This window comes from Phalacrocorax carbo, chromosome 2, assembly GCF_963921805.1.
Source record: "Phalacrocorax carbo chromosome 2, bPhaCar2.1, whole genome shotgun sequence".
Classification (NCBI taxonomy): domain Eukaryota; kingdom Metazoa; phylum Chordata; class Aves; order Suliformes; family Phalacrocoracidae; genus Phalacrocorax; species Phalacrocorax carbo.
In genome coordinates, this window is record NC_087514.1 from 125,841,181 (window position 1) to 125,855,801 (window position 14,621).

Below are 14,621 nucleotides of genomic sequence, written 5' to 3' on the forward strand. Positions count from 1 at the left end.
AACTAATAAGCCCAGGCCTCTGCAGTACAGTCCTGATTCATGCTAACCGAGGCCCTGTCTCTGCTGCAAGTCCAAGGAAAGCCAGGGCGTGCCCGTTGGAAGGAAACGCTAACCTCAAGCTGCTTGACCAAACAGAGCGGAGGGACACAGTGGGCAGCTAATGACCATTGTGCAGCGCCTTGCCAAGTAGCTGTGCCTGCTGATGGTTTGGCTAGTGGTAGCTGACAGAGACCGGCTGAGTTATTCCCAACCAGGCATGGCAATCCCAAGCTGCAGCAGGAGGGGCTGAACAGAGGTGTCCAACTGCTGTGCTGAAGGAGCAGGAAGAGCTCCAAGAGGGTGTCTAAGGATGACAAATAAAATTTATAGACACCCTCCCTCTAAGTATCTGAGGCAGAGAAGTAGCCAATGTCCCAAAAGTTTCAGAAGAGACTGAGCATAAGATGAGCAATGGGTTTTGCCAGACTGCTGAGAGCTACAGCTCATGGTTAAGTACTTCAGGCTGTCCTCAGGGGGTCTGACTTAGGTCTTAGTACTGGAAAAAAGTGGTGAAGCCAGAAGGATAGCTTGGTCTCCTGAGTCCCAGAGCACACACCAAAGCTGCTGGCTTTTCCTTCTTTTCAAAGTGAGCTCTTTGCTCCCTGTATCCACACTCCTGGTTCTAGCCCTGAGGCTCCCCCATGAGATGGAGCAGCTGAGCATGCTCTGCTCTGGCACAGCCAGGTCCCTTAGAGGGGAAGACCATCTTTGTGACTGCCTGGACAGTGAACCAGGTGCTTTTCCATTCAACCAGTGGCTGCTTTATCTATCGTGTGCAGATCATCTCAGTCCCAAATACTGTTCTCTTTCAGAGTTAAATCATGTCAGGAGGGGACAGTTTCTCTGTCACTGCTAGGTCACTACCTGTCTTGCAGCACGGTGAGAGAGCATCTGACAAGAGACACCCAGGCAGAGCTTCTACCAGGTAGTCCTGGAGATCCCTCCAAGCTGGTGTGAGCGGCAGCAGCAGGCTCCATCTGATGCTTTGCAGGGGACATGCTCTTCTCTGCCTGGTACATCCTGCTCCTTTCCTGTACCCCGTCTGCAGCATGGGAGGGAAAACAGGCCTCATCTCCATAAATGCCATGTGAAGGCAGGTCCTGACATCAGTCATGCATTTCAATGCAGCATGTGTGCAGAAGAAATGTACCCCAGAGGCATGAGCCTTCCCTGGAAGTCCTGCTGACACCAGAGATGAGGGGCACCAGAACAGACTTCTGCTCACCAGGTCAGCAACTACAGAGCTGGAGAGATTGTCACAAAGTTCTGCCTGGAGGAAATGGGTGGTTACAACAGGGACAGATCTGCTGCCTCTGAAGCCTGTGTGCAAAGCTCAGGAGCAAAGTATTCTTTGTCAGGAGTCTTTAGTATTGAAATGGGCATCTGGTTATTATAAAAACCTGGCATTCACTTGCCTGTTCGCCTCAAGTATCCTGTCACCAGAGTTTGCAAGTTGTGAAAATTGTTGCCAAGACCCAAGGGAGAAATGAGAGTCTGCGGGAGAAGCTGTTCTGGCCAGAAGGAGAGGGGTTTGAGCTCCCTGCAGACTGTGTGTTTGCACAACTTTGCACTCAGCACAGGGCTAAAAACCCAAACTGGGCTGATCCATTCGAGTCTATATCCCCAGGGGATATAGAAACCCATAGGGTTTCTACGCTGAAAAATAGGTGGTGATTGCCATTTGAATCAAAGGTCTTCTGGGGGTCCATTTTGGGAGCCAAAGACAACTTCAAGTCCCAGGCTGCCCTGCACTGAGGGCAAGGGAACACATCAGGCTGGGAACATCATGGTGAAATCTCCACGTGCCTCAAGCAGCCCACAGGCCTGCAGCCCGGTGAGCCTGGAGCCGTTAGAGGTGCGCTCCGGCACTGGCACCAGGGTTTGGCTGCTGCTCTGAACTCAGGGTGGAAAGGGCACACAGAGACCACTGGGAGTGCGAGGCGTGGGATTCTTCATTTCATTTTTATTTAAAGTTCTATTAAAAAAATCAGTAATGAAATTAAGTAATGATCTAGTGTTAATTATACCTTGTCACGTTTCTAGCCGTGCTGATCTGATTTGCCTCTAGCCTTGGCTTCAGACAGTTGAATGCACCTACACGTTATTTTTCCCACACATGTTTTTTCCTGAACTGGGGATAATGACAGTGTTTCAACTTCAAAACAAAGCTCACAATCGCCATTTCTTTTTTTATGTGGGAAAGAAGGTGGTAATAAGGATTTTAACCAGGAGATGTCAAGACAAGATAGGCGTCTAGGACAGGACAAGAGGCAGGACTAATAAGCCAAGTTTCAGAAACACTTTCGTGAGCTGCAATGCTGCACTTTTATCCCTCCACAGCTCCAGGAGGATGATCCTGGTAATATTTTCATTTTCATCAAGGAAATAAATAAGATTTTTTTCCTTTTTCTGGTCTTCAGAACAGACTTAGGAGATGTTTGACTTCCTCAGAGTCCAGGTGTTTGACTTCTGCAAAGACAGCTTTGATGTTTTTTGTCGGCTGCAGATGAAACTCTCCTCCTGCCCAATGTATATTTTAAGCAGAGAGGTTGATCAGTAAAGAGGAACCCTTGTCTGCACTGACCTTTTGGCCTTCGCTCCTACATGTCACACATATGCATGCACTGACTCCTGGGCATTTTCTTTTTCAACATGCAGTAGTATCCCCTGCCCTTGGATCGGAGGTCAGGTGCCAAGGTAACAAGGAGGGCTCTTCTGGGTGGATGGCAGTGCTCTCCGTAGAATGGAAACTGCCGTCACTCTCAAAGTACTGCAAAAACTTGTATTCTTTGTGAAAGGCAGCAGATTTTTCCTATTGCATGAGTTAAGGATCAGTTATGAAAACCTCGTTCTTCTCTGCTGTTGCAAGCTGTGGGATGGCTCAGGACTTCATTATTCTTGGACCAGATTTGAAGTAGTCTAGCACTGAACATAAGAGCATATTCTGAGCTTTAATTTGCTTGGCCCTAATTTTAGAAGTTGTTTTAATATTATTAAATTAAGAAATCTGCTTGCTGCCTTCCCTCTGAGCTTCCATCATGTCCCTGAAATGGGTACTGAGTGATTTGTACTGAATTTTCCCCGTTTTTTTCCTCTGTCACTTCAGGACCACTGGACGTAGGGTGCCAGGAATCATTTTTGTATAATGCAAAGTAACTGATGACCCAAGACTTGAAACTGTTTTCATAATTCCCCTTCTTGAAAGGAGAGGTTGGAAAAAAAATCTCCATTTCCCTCCGTTGTGTACATATGTGCATAAAATGCCTTATCTAATACAGAAATGTATCCTTCTGCTTCTGTATTGGAGCATCAGCATTTTAAGGATTTTTAAGTGCAAATATGGTAAATAACAGATGAAAACTACATCCTGCAACAAGTAAACAGAGAGACAAGTTATAGCTTAAGGTTTGTCTAGTTTAAAGAGCTGGCCTAACCGCTGATGGTAGGGTTGGATTCAGGCCTAAAAGCTGTTTGGAAATCAGGTGGCTGTAGAAAAACATCTTACTTGCATATAGGAGGCAGCCATTCCCATGATTTTTTTTCAGTGGGGCTCTTTCTGAATAAAACATTCTTTTTTTTCCTAAAGTGGGCTTAACAGCATTGAGAAGTGATATATTTGTGTAACAATCAATGAGAGAACTTTGGCCTTTTTCATCCATTTTACAAAGCGCAGCAGAGAGAGGGAAAGGCTTAAAGGCCCAGACTTGCTAAATCTTTACCCCTGGAGCTGGGTTTATCCATGACAGCAAGAACTTGTCTTTGGCAAAGTTGAGCCAGTTGAATTTTTTGCATGGGTTGTATGGGTTAAACTGAATAGGTACATAAAGCTGTGAGGAGATTCTGCCTGTGGTTCAAGCCCATGAGCTAGGTACCAGTTTAAGCTACAGCAAATCAAAAGCATTTCTTTTCCCCAGCCACCTCTGCTTGGCTGTGCTGACTGAATGAAACCAGTAAAAGCCTAAGGACCAGAGATACATCTTAACCTGGCTGAAGTGGTTATTTGCACCCGCAAAATGGGTTTCTAAAATGCTAGCAGGGAAGAACAATGGGACTCTGACCTCGGCATCGTTTACCCCAAAACATATTAAACTACAGAGCTCTGTGGACTGGGCTGACAGTTGCATCAAGTGTTGGGGAAGAATTGATGCGTGTATGCCTGTGCAAAGTCTGCATCATGTGGATAGCAGGTGTAGGCCCTAAGGGCACTTGTGTTGCACTTGCTGCATGGCTCCTGCCTCCAGCCTGTCATCCTTGCCTTCACAGAGAGTCCTGCTGCTGTCAGTAGAGCCACTGAGGCAGTCAGGCACTTGCAGAGTCTGCAAAGACATGAATCTACCCCTACCATGGTATTTCAATGATAGTTCATAAGGGAAAAAAAGGTGATGAGAAGAAACATACAGGTTTATATACAAAGATACTCAAAGAGCATGCAAATTCAAAGATACACAACAACCCCTTGAAAAAAAAAACCAGAGCTATAGAAGACTGAAAATGACCTCATCTGAAGAAACAAAGGAAACAACAGCAGCTCAAGGCTGTCTGTGAACCCTGTTGGTGATTCATGAGGAAGAGTGTTTCCCTGCCACAATGTCCACCTGAGCAGACTGCTGCTGCTTTGAGTCACAGCACTCCACACCACCCAGCCCCTCTCACAGAGCCTGCGTAAGGGGGCAAAAACCCAAAGGAGTAGGTTTTACAAAACATCTCATTTGGTTGGAAAGCCAACTTTCTAGCTCACCCAGTTTGAAACATCATGTTGCAACCAGCCCAATGCACAGTCACAAGTGAAGACACAAAATAAAGGGGTTTTTACTGAGCCCTGATCTTGTGACAGCAGCCTACAATGCGTGCCCAGCATGCTGGGTGCCTGGTCAGACCGTGTTGGCTGTAAAATGGGGCAGAGTGTTTGCGCCTCAGTTGTTTAAAATGTTGCCACTCTTCCCACATGGAAAGGATGGTCCATTATGCAGTGAATGTTGATTTTGCACCACGCCAATAAGTGGTAGCTTTTGAGAGAGACATATCAATGAATAGAGGCAGGGAGCCATTTATTATCTAAAATTTCTCTGCTGAGAAATACAGCCTGGCTATGAGTCTTGATGCACCAGGATTGCCGTTGGAACTTCTGTAAGGGACGGGGTGATTTTAGTCTGATTTTGCACAGACTTTTTTGAACTGCTCCATGGTTCTTGCAGCACACGGCTGGTGTGGCCATGGGTGAGGGAAGCAGGAATTTTTGCTGCCTGAAAATCGTATCATATTTGCAATACAAATGCCAGTTACATGCTTTGTAACTGGGCCTGCAGACAGGCTGAGCTTGTCCCTTCGAGGAGCCTAGTCACAGAAGGCCACTGAGAATCTCAGATAGTTGTTTCCTTTGGGTCTTCATTTGTGACTGCACTTTAGGCTGGTTTGAAGATTACATTTCAAAAAAGAAAGCTGGCTTTGCAACCAAATTAGATGCTTTGCAAAAACACTCTTCTTTCCAGCAACCTTCTTGATTCTGCAACTCAGGCATTCTTCTTCAGGTATAACATTGCAGTTTAATCTGGGACTGTAGCATGAGCATGAAAACTGGGAAACAAACACCTTCAGCTGGAGCAATCCAAAACCTGGTTTTGGAAACACAGCCATAGGATCACATGAAGCTTGTTGATAATTATCTCCCTAGCCAGACTGCGTCTCTCATTCCTTAACATCCATCCTGTTTGCACAATGCCAGAAACTGTCAAAGGGGCTCCAAGCACCAAGGAGCCCAGCCTGTGCGGGAGAATGGGGACACATAGCATCCCACGCCATGTGGTGCCAGAAAACATCTCTGACATTTCTAATAAAATAAATATAGGAAGGAGGGGAATTGAAAGCTTTTCTTTCAGCTATCTTCTTTCCTAAAGTACTTTGCCAAAACTACAAAAGTCACAGAAAGAAGAAAATTCTGGCTAAGCTAAACTACAGCACACCCCAGGACAAGGAGCTTGCCAGACTATATGATAAACAAGATTTAGAAATTACCTACTCAGGCTTACCCTTCTGCCTCCTTTCCACAGCTTTTTGATTTCACATGTTTTGCTAGGAAGATTATAGTTTAAATAGAGGAACTTTGCCCAAACCAGTAGCAAAAAGTACTGGAGAACTGAAAACCCCTTAAAGCGAAAAACAGGAAACTCCTACGCCACAGGAATCCTGAATGTTCAGTTTAAAGAGGATCCACTGATTGGAAAATGCTAAATATTGACTTGAGGGTTATAAAAATGATAAACGTTCAGAAAAGATGATGAGACCAATTTTTCAAAAAAAGAGGAGTGAGGTAGTTCAGCTGAAGACCATGGTTTGCCCTTTGCGGGGGAAATCTGAAATTCTGTGACTATGCAAAAAGCTTGGGATAAGTGTATAAAACTTCACAGGGTGAGGAACTTCATTGAATAGGTTTCTGTGATTCTGTGTGTGAGTACTAGGCTTCATATGGCCGCTAAAGCTTGAAAAGGGATGGTGAAGCCATGTCATAAAGGACAGAAAAAGTCCATTTACTTTCTTCCAAGTACCAGACAGCCCTTCCAGAGATGTGAACAGACCTCAAATGCCTGTCACAGCCCCAGTCATTGCTGCCTGCTCTCTGGACATCCACAGAGCTAAACTGAGGGCTGGTGTTTGTGGAGGGCAGCAGTGAGCTCTTCTCGTGGCCCCAGGCCAGTGCCCACCTTGCTGCTCATCAGTATGCTGGCTGTGGGTCGGGGTGAGGGCTCTGGTTTCCAGGAGCACAGGCTCCTGCTCACTTCTTGCATTGCACAGCCTGCAGCCAAGGATCTGGCATTGTGTTGACCAGGAGGAAGAACTCATCCTCTTCCAGGGGCCAATAAGGTTTGCAAGGCCTAGGGTCAAGCTGAATGGTATGGGCAGCAGTAGCAGGAGGGTTAGGGAAAGGAGTGGCTGCCACATTTCATTTCCTCCTGGCTGTTAAAAGACACCCAAAGTCAGGCTGAAGGCTGGGACGCACCACCATTTCTGAGCTCTGCTGCGCTTTAATGAGCCCACCTGAACGCCAAGCTCAATACCCTGCACAGGCTGACACCATTGACCCCATCCCATCACGGCATCTAAGAGAGACATGCAGTCTGGAGCTCCTGCGCCACATCCTGGTGTGTTCAGCTCCATGGGACCACACAGAAACATAGTTCATCAGCTCCTCCTTTACTAAACTTACATTTGAAATTGCCTCCAAGACACAACCACCTTCCCCAAAAACATGGGGGAGCCCAAACTAGGTCAGGACAAGTAGGAGACGCCTCTAGCCTGAACTGCAGCGCCATGGACCAACCTGGTCTCCACAGCCAATTGTGGGGCTGTTCCTCCCATCCTGGGCCCAGATCCCAACCCTGTCCTCAGCTCCAGCCACACACAAGAGGGAGCAAAACCATCAACTTGCTAGCTGAAAATACTAATTTCTACCTGGCCTGTGCCATCGCAGGGCCGCTTGCCAGCTATTCCGGGTATGCAGATCCCGTGCTCCACCTTCATCTCTCCCCTACACCATCTTCAAGCAGTAACAGAGCCCATGCTGTCCTTCTATACATGGGGAAGTCACGTCTGTATTTTACATAGTCGTGTTTATTACGTTTGATATTTGTTGATTTTTATCGCTAACTTAATTCTGCTTTTCTACAAAACGTGATGCTTTCCTTATATGCAGGTGTAACTGTCACTTTTGTTTGCCTTCCTCAACAGGGCTAAGACTGTACTTTTTAATTCTACATAAAAGTTCTGTTGCAGCCTGTAATAATAAATTAAATTGCTCATCACATATGGTTTGCTTTTACGATCATGTGTTCATCCACCTTGAAAGCGTGAGATTTATGCAGAAATAATTGAGTAAATTAACTATCTGGGAAATCTTAGGTAGAGCTTAATAATGTCCTTAATATGTTTTTGTACCGAAACTTTAAATCTTCAAAGCTGTAACACAAGAAGTTTCTGTTCTTGCTCACTTTTTTGTATGATAGGATAGCACCTGTTACAGCCAGACTCTGTGCCAGGCTACCAATATCTCAAGAACATGAAAATCACAAGCTTCATCAGAGCCAGTGTGTCACTGAAGGCGAGGCCTTTCCAGGTGGGCAGGGGCACTAAACTGCAGTCCCCCAGTACTCTGGCTTCTGTCCTGTTCTGCTAGCTTCCTTGTAAAATAAACTCATCGAGAGACTGCAGACTGAGCTAACCAGCCTTTTCTGGCGTGTGACGTCACTGACCAAAAAAGGGCTCTTGTCTCCTTGTTTTCAATATACTTTGAAGAAAAATAGTAGGCTGGAGCCAAATGATAGTCTGCTCCCAAAGCGTGAGATCTGACAGGTCTAAAGAATATATGGAAAGAACTGGTAAGACTTCATTTATATGCCAGTCAGTACATGTTCTCCAAAGTAGACCTGTCTTCTAGCCTTATCTCGCTGGTTTGGAGCAATTAAATACAAAGAAAAATGCGTAATGAGAAGATACAGAAATGACAGCGAGCATATATACTCTCAGAAATAACTCCTATTCATTGAAGAGCATGATGACAGAAAGCGATACAAGTTTCCTGAGATCTGTTACAGCAATTACAATAAATATAACACAGAATCAGAAGCCAGAGGAGCTCCTACTCTTAACACTTCTTTAATTAAAATGTCCCATACACATAGACAGGAAAGGAAAGAAACATACTGTGAGGAAAGGGTTGCTAATCTCAGCACAGTATAGAGAAGGTGGTTATAGTTTGGCACCCTCTCCTTTTTTCCTCTTTGGACGTTCTGTGTTTTACACTGTAAATACTTTAGGTCTTTTCTCACTTGTATTAAGAGAATTTAAGAGAGACATGGAAAAAAGGGCAGGTATTTTTAAAAAATATATAATCAGTAAAAAGATTGCACAGTTTAGCATCTACCACCCTGAACACCTTTGAACTGTGCAAAACCAGAAAGTGACAACTTTTGGTTGCAGCTCACCCATAATGTGCAAATTATTAAAAAAAAATACATTAATTATCAAATTAATCTCTACTGCACTCCTATTCCAACAAAAGGTAATAGCTGTTTTCTCAGCTGGCAAGACCTTTACTTCTCCTACGCCAGAGTAACTCAAAGCAAAATTGTAAAAATTCTGATTTCTCAAAAGATCTAAGTCCCCTGATTCCCAGCTTTCTTTCTCCGATGTGCTATTTAAAAATCCTGACTCTAAGACCTTTTCCACAACCCACTCGTAAGGCAGATTCCATTTGCAGAGTAGTCTGGCTCCACCAAGCGACAGTTGTTGTGATTGCTAGTCTACACCTGCAGCTAATACATATCTGGCACTAGGTACTGCAACAAGCCAATAACATCCAAATGTCATTGGAGAGCTTTCAGCTCCAGTAATGCATGCCCCTTAGATTATTTCACTGTAATACCTATGGAAGAAATTGCAGTGGGTTAGAAGGGTTGCAGAAAAGCGAACTGTTTCCCACAGACTAATTTCACACCCTTCCAGGTGCTGGGTGAGGTACATACCTCTAAAAAGGTGATGGGAACTTGAGGAGAGTGTAGAAATCACCATACTATGTGGTCTTTGTCACACAAAGGGCTGAAAGAACATGCTTTGGAAGGCTCAAACAAGGTGGAGAAGCTTGCTGGCATGCAGCCACGAGGCAGGATGTTCTCATATCTGTTCTGCATAACCATTTCTGAAAGAAATGGTAGAACGGCAGAGCTGGTTTTTCTCATACAAAGCCAGTGTGCATGCAGGGCACTGTAACTGGTGTTCCTGTCCTTCATTGTGTTACACTTTGCTTCACAGCATCCAGGTTTCTGCATGTGTTCATTATATGGTTAATATTCAGCTCTCAGGTTGTGACAGCTGTTACAACAACAGCTCTACACTAGGATATTCTGCTTTACCTACGGGTGAGCTGCTTTCTGTCATGTCAGGTATCACCATTGTCAAGACCCACTGTACAGACCGGAGACGGTTTTGTCTCATTATACCACTGTTCTACTTTGAGCTACTTAATCACCAGAAAAAATGGGGAATAATTAGTGGACTGCCACAATTCTTTAAATTTTTTAGGAAAGTATTTTTAAAACACCATAAAGAAAAAACGTTTTGATAACTAACATCCTGTTCAACAGTTACTGGGGGATAAGGAGGAGAAATAACACAAGTCTTTTGGCCATTCACTTACTGAGGTCTTGCTTCACTCATGCTGGGTAGTATGTGTGTCTGCCTTTACGTGTCTGTGGGGGTAGGGGTGCTTGAGGCATTCTTTGGCTTGAAGGTAATGAGAATTTAATGTTTATTTTCTTCTGGCTGCAGGCTTTATTACTGCTGTACGTAATGGAGAAAGCAAGGGGTCTAGTGAACTGATGGATTATTTAAAGATATACACCCAATGCAGGAATTCAGAAAAGTGAAGATCTAACATACATTTTATTGACTTCTGCTTCCGTCTTTACTCATTATATATACCAATATTATATATGCTACTACTGTATTACTAACAATATCGATGTTACTAATTGGTGTATGTATTTTTGTAATAGTGTCATGGGATTAGGATACCCCTTTCTGCATTTATCTAAACTAAGACCAGTATATGTTAAAGCATTAAGAATAAACTATGTCTGTAGTAGAAGAGACATACGTGTCTGACCTATATAATAACCCCTATACATATTTTTTTCTCTGGAATTCTCCCATAAAAAGATAAAAATGTTTACTCATCTTTTACATACTTATTTACACTAAACTTGTGAATAACTGTAAACATTTTAGAATAAATCTGTACATCAGGAAGACAGTGATACAATTAATGTAGCTATGATGATTTAGAGCGTATGCATTTTACGTTAATGAGGCATATGTTGTCTCAAATTAACTCATGCTTGTTTGCTTTTATTGTGTATGCACTATTTCTGTTGTGAATATGCTAAAGTACATTACTGAAAGAGAAATATAAAAAGGAAAAAAAAAAAGGAAAAAAAGAAAGGTCCAGAAAAATTTCAGCCATAGGAACTCAAGAGATATTCTGTAACTCTAGAGGTAACTGACGGCACCGCAATCCTGCTTGCCATTCACTAACCAGTCTCTCCTTACATCCAGAGGTGGGAAACACGTAAGTGCCCTTCCAGCTAAGGAGAGGAACACAGAGAAGGCTTTGCAGTATAATTATGTTTGATCATACACATAACAGTGTACTATGTTTACTTTTTTCTCCATTCTTACCATTTGCACCATCTTGTATCCATCACAGTTTTCAACTATTCTCTTGCTTTGATAAAAATAATGACATAGGGATCATATCTACAATCCTGTCCAAGCTGAACTACCCTGATGGTTTTATACCATCGTTGCTGTTGCCTGACACAGGGCATGAGGCAGCTGTCGTAGTGTAAGTGGTATCTTAGCTGACTTTCTGGAAGATACCCTGCTGCTTGCATCAACAAAAGCTTGCTGTGAGTCACACAGGTAAGGTGGCCTTTCTGTCCTGGTCATTCCCTACTTGATCAATGGGCATCACCAAAAATTAGTTGATGAAACCAAATACAGTGGGTCTGATCATTTGACCTTACAAAGCTGTTGAAGTTGCTCCTGTTGCTGAAATTAGTAGAAATCATTAAATCGTTTTCTACCAAGGACTGTATTACCAATTTCTCTTACAAACATCCAATAGAAATGTTATAATTCCACTTATTTTAAAGTCCTGGTCATAGAAGCAACCAAAACAGCTAATTACCATTGCATAGGACATTTCAGATCCAACTTCCTGCTTAGATGGGAAAAGCAAATTTCTGACTTAAAAGCAACCATTTCAAACTCTGATGAGAAGTTCTGGAACGGTCCCAGAATCACAGCTCCGATTCCTTTAATTTAACATAATTATATGATGTAACTCTATCCATGTGACTTAGTAAAGTGAGATCAAACCTGAACTAAGGTTACATCTTTTAATCCTCCACCAACTCCAGTCACTGTAACAACTCTTGCCATATGAATACACCTACCTGCAATAAACTAATCCAGACACAATAAGACATCATCTTCATAGAGAAAAGCATTAATGTCCTTACAGTAGAAAGTCACTTGATCTAGAACTATTGACTACTTGGGAAGATTCATTGTAAAAGTACAAAATAATACAGAGGAGGTAGCTTGCAGATTAGCTAATACAGTAACAAAGAAATACAAATGTTTTAAGATGTGAGTAATCTAGAAATGAGCACAATTTGGTAACAGTTTGTCAGTACCACTAATAGCAGAAGTAAGAAAAAAGTGATGAGAAATTATTTTTTCTTGATAAGAATACTTCAGAGAAAAAAAAAGGAGCAGGTCTAGGACTGCCTTTGGATAGCCAAGAGGAAAATAATCAGAGTTCATTTAATCCTAGTCAGTGTACTCATGTCAAGCAAATGGATGACTAACGGCTAAAAGACCTTATCAGCATTGCTAGAAACCACTAATTGCTAGTTGGCCAAATGCAAAATGTGTTAGCCATAAGTGAGGCAAAGTTTACAGGGAAAAGTATTATTTTGGTTAGACCAGCTGCTGTTTGGCTGGAAAAACTAGAAAGCTTAGTCTAATTGAATCATTAATCAACTAGATAATTTTAGAGGCAGTGATTTGCAGGGCAACACGTAAAGATGTTAGTGCCTGTTGTACAGAGGGATATGGCTAACTATTGGGGTAAAAAAGAGTGGAAGGTTTGTGGGGTGTTAGGATGAAGCTAATTGTACACTATCATAAAAGCGGTACTGTGTTGAGCACTTGTTCCATAACATCCAGTAGAGCCCTTTTCCACCCCAAGCTGGCAGGGCCTTGGGAGCTTTCTGAGGTTTGTTTGGAAAGAGGTTGGTAAATGTTTGTAGGAGCTGGGAAGAATGATCAGGGGGACAGAAAGGCAGGGGATGGGGAAGTAAAGAGAAACTGAAACGCTGTTTTGGCTTTCTGTGACTTTACAAACTAAACCTGAGGTTTTAATTGCCTAATTTGCTCATCATTTTTCATTTTGAAGCCTAAGAGATTATGACCTTTTATGGTATCATCTCATAGCTCAAAAAGGGATCTCTACACTGGATAAAGAAATGTGTTTCTACAGCAATTTATTTGATAGAAGGAAAATTAATCACAACTTTTTCAGTGTAAATCAAGAATAAGTTAAATATTCTAAACAGATTTACACCACTGTAAAAGCTATGCAGACAAAGCCTGCAATTTTAAGCTGAAGAAACAAAAAATACAGAACCTTGCAAGGAGTGGGTACACATAAATGGATAGGTAGCGTGGCTGTGGCTTCCGTTCTCAATCTATAAAAGGCTTTTCCAGTTTGAAATATGTCCCTGCCCATGGCAGGGGGTTGGACTAGATGACCTTTAAAGGTCCCTTCCAACCTACACCTTTCCATGATTCCATGATCTATGTTCTGGGTAAGTACCTTTTATTAACTTGTATCTACATTCGAAAATCCTGTCCAGTACACACACTTTTCTGATTGGAAAAGTGAAGGACCCCAATGCAGCAGAAATTGTTTGCTGTCCTAAAATGTTATTCATTAAATTCTACCTTTTTTCCTTGAAGGATTTCCACAATGTGCTGCTGGAGATGGTGAAATACTTGGAAGTAAAATGGAGATTGATAGTAACAGAAATGAGCCTTCTCATTTTATTTCACAGGTCTGCCAGCAGTCTGACAATGCCATTTCCTTAATGAAAATGGCTCCAGACAAAGGTAAACAAATCTAAGTAGAAATTAGGCATTGCTTCTAAAACATAATTACTGCTTTTGAAGTAATTGTGAAGTAATTTTCACTTATTATTATAAAAAGACTACATTAATGTCAGTAAAGGATAAACCTTTTGAATGGAGATGCCTAGCTGAATAGAAGAACTTGAAGATGGGCTTTCTTATAGCTACAGTCTATTTTCATTATCTACCGAGCAGTTCAATAGAGACAACGATTGTTCAGTGGTGCAATTAGTATTTATGTAATCAACAGCTGTTACGAAGTAAAAGATTTAGAAAAGCTATTTAGAAAAACAGATGTGGCCTACAGCTAAAATTCCCAAACTGCAGTAGTTTAGAGGAAATCTCAATCAGTAGTCCATTTATGAGTTGTTTTCTGGAGGATATCTTAAACAAAGATTATTTTGGTTACTACCTACTGGGTCATACAATACTTTCTAGAAAATTCCTAACAGTCTAATTGTTTACAGGTTCCAGAGATGAACAAAACTCAAAATTTTTTATTGCTGTTTTCAATTATAAAGGCATACATCAGATTTTCAACTCGACCAAGTAGTGTCAGAGCTGGGAGGTATTTTTTTCAACTGAAGAAGAGAGGCCATTTTACAGTCCGTTACCAAAAAGCATGTCCACTGGGCATTACTACTCCAAGATGACAACTCAGGATGTACTTTGTGTCCGTGACTTGGACCATTCAGAGACACCTGATTCAACAAGAGTTTGCTAACTGGGGAGGCAACTGGACTTGAAAGTCTAGAGAAGTGCACCGTGGGAAATATAATTCCACTATTTTTCCAAGATATATGCAGGATGAAGCAATTGGAAGTACAGATTGAGAAATC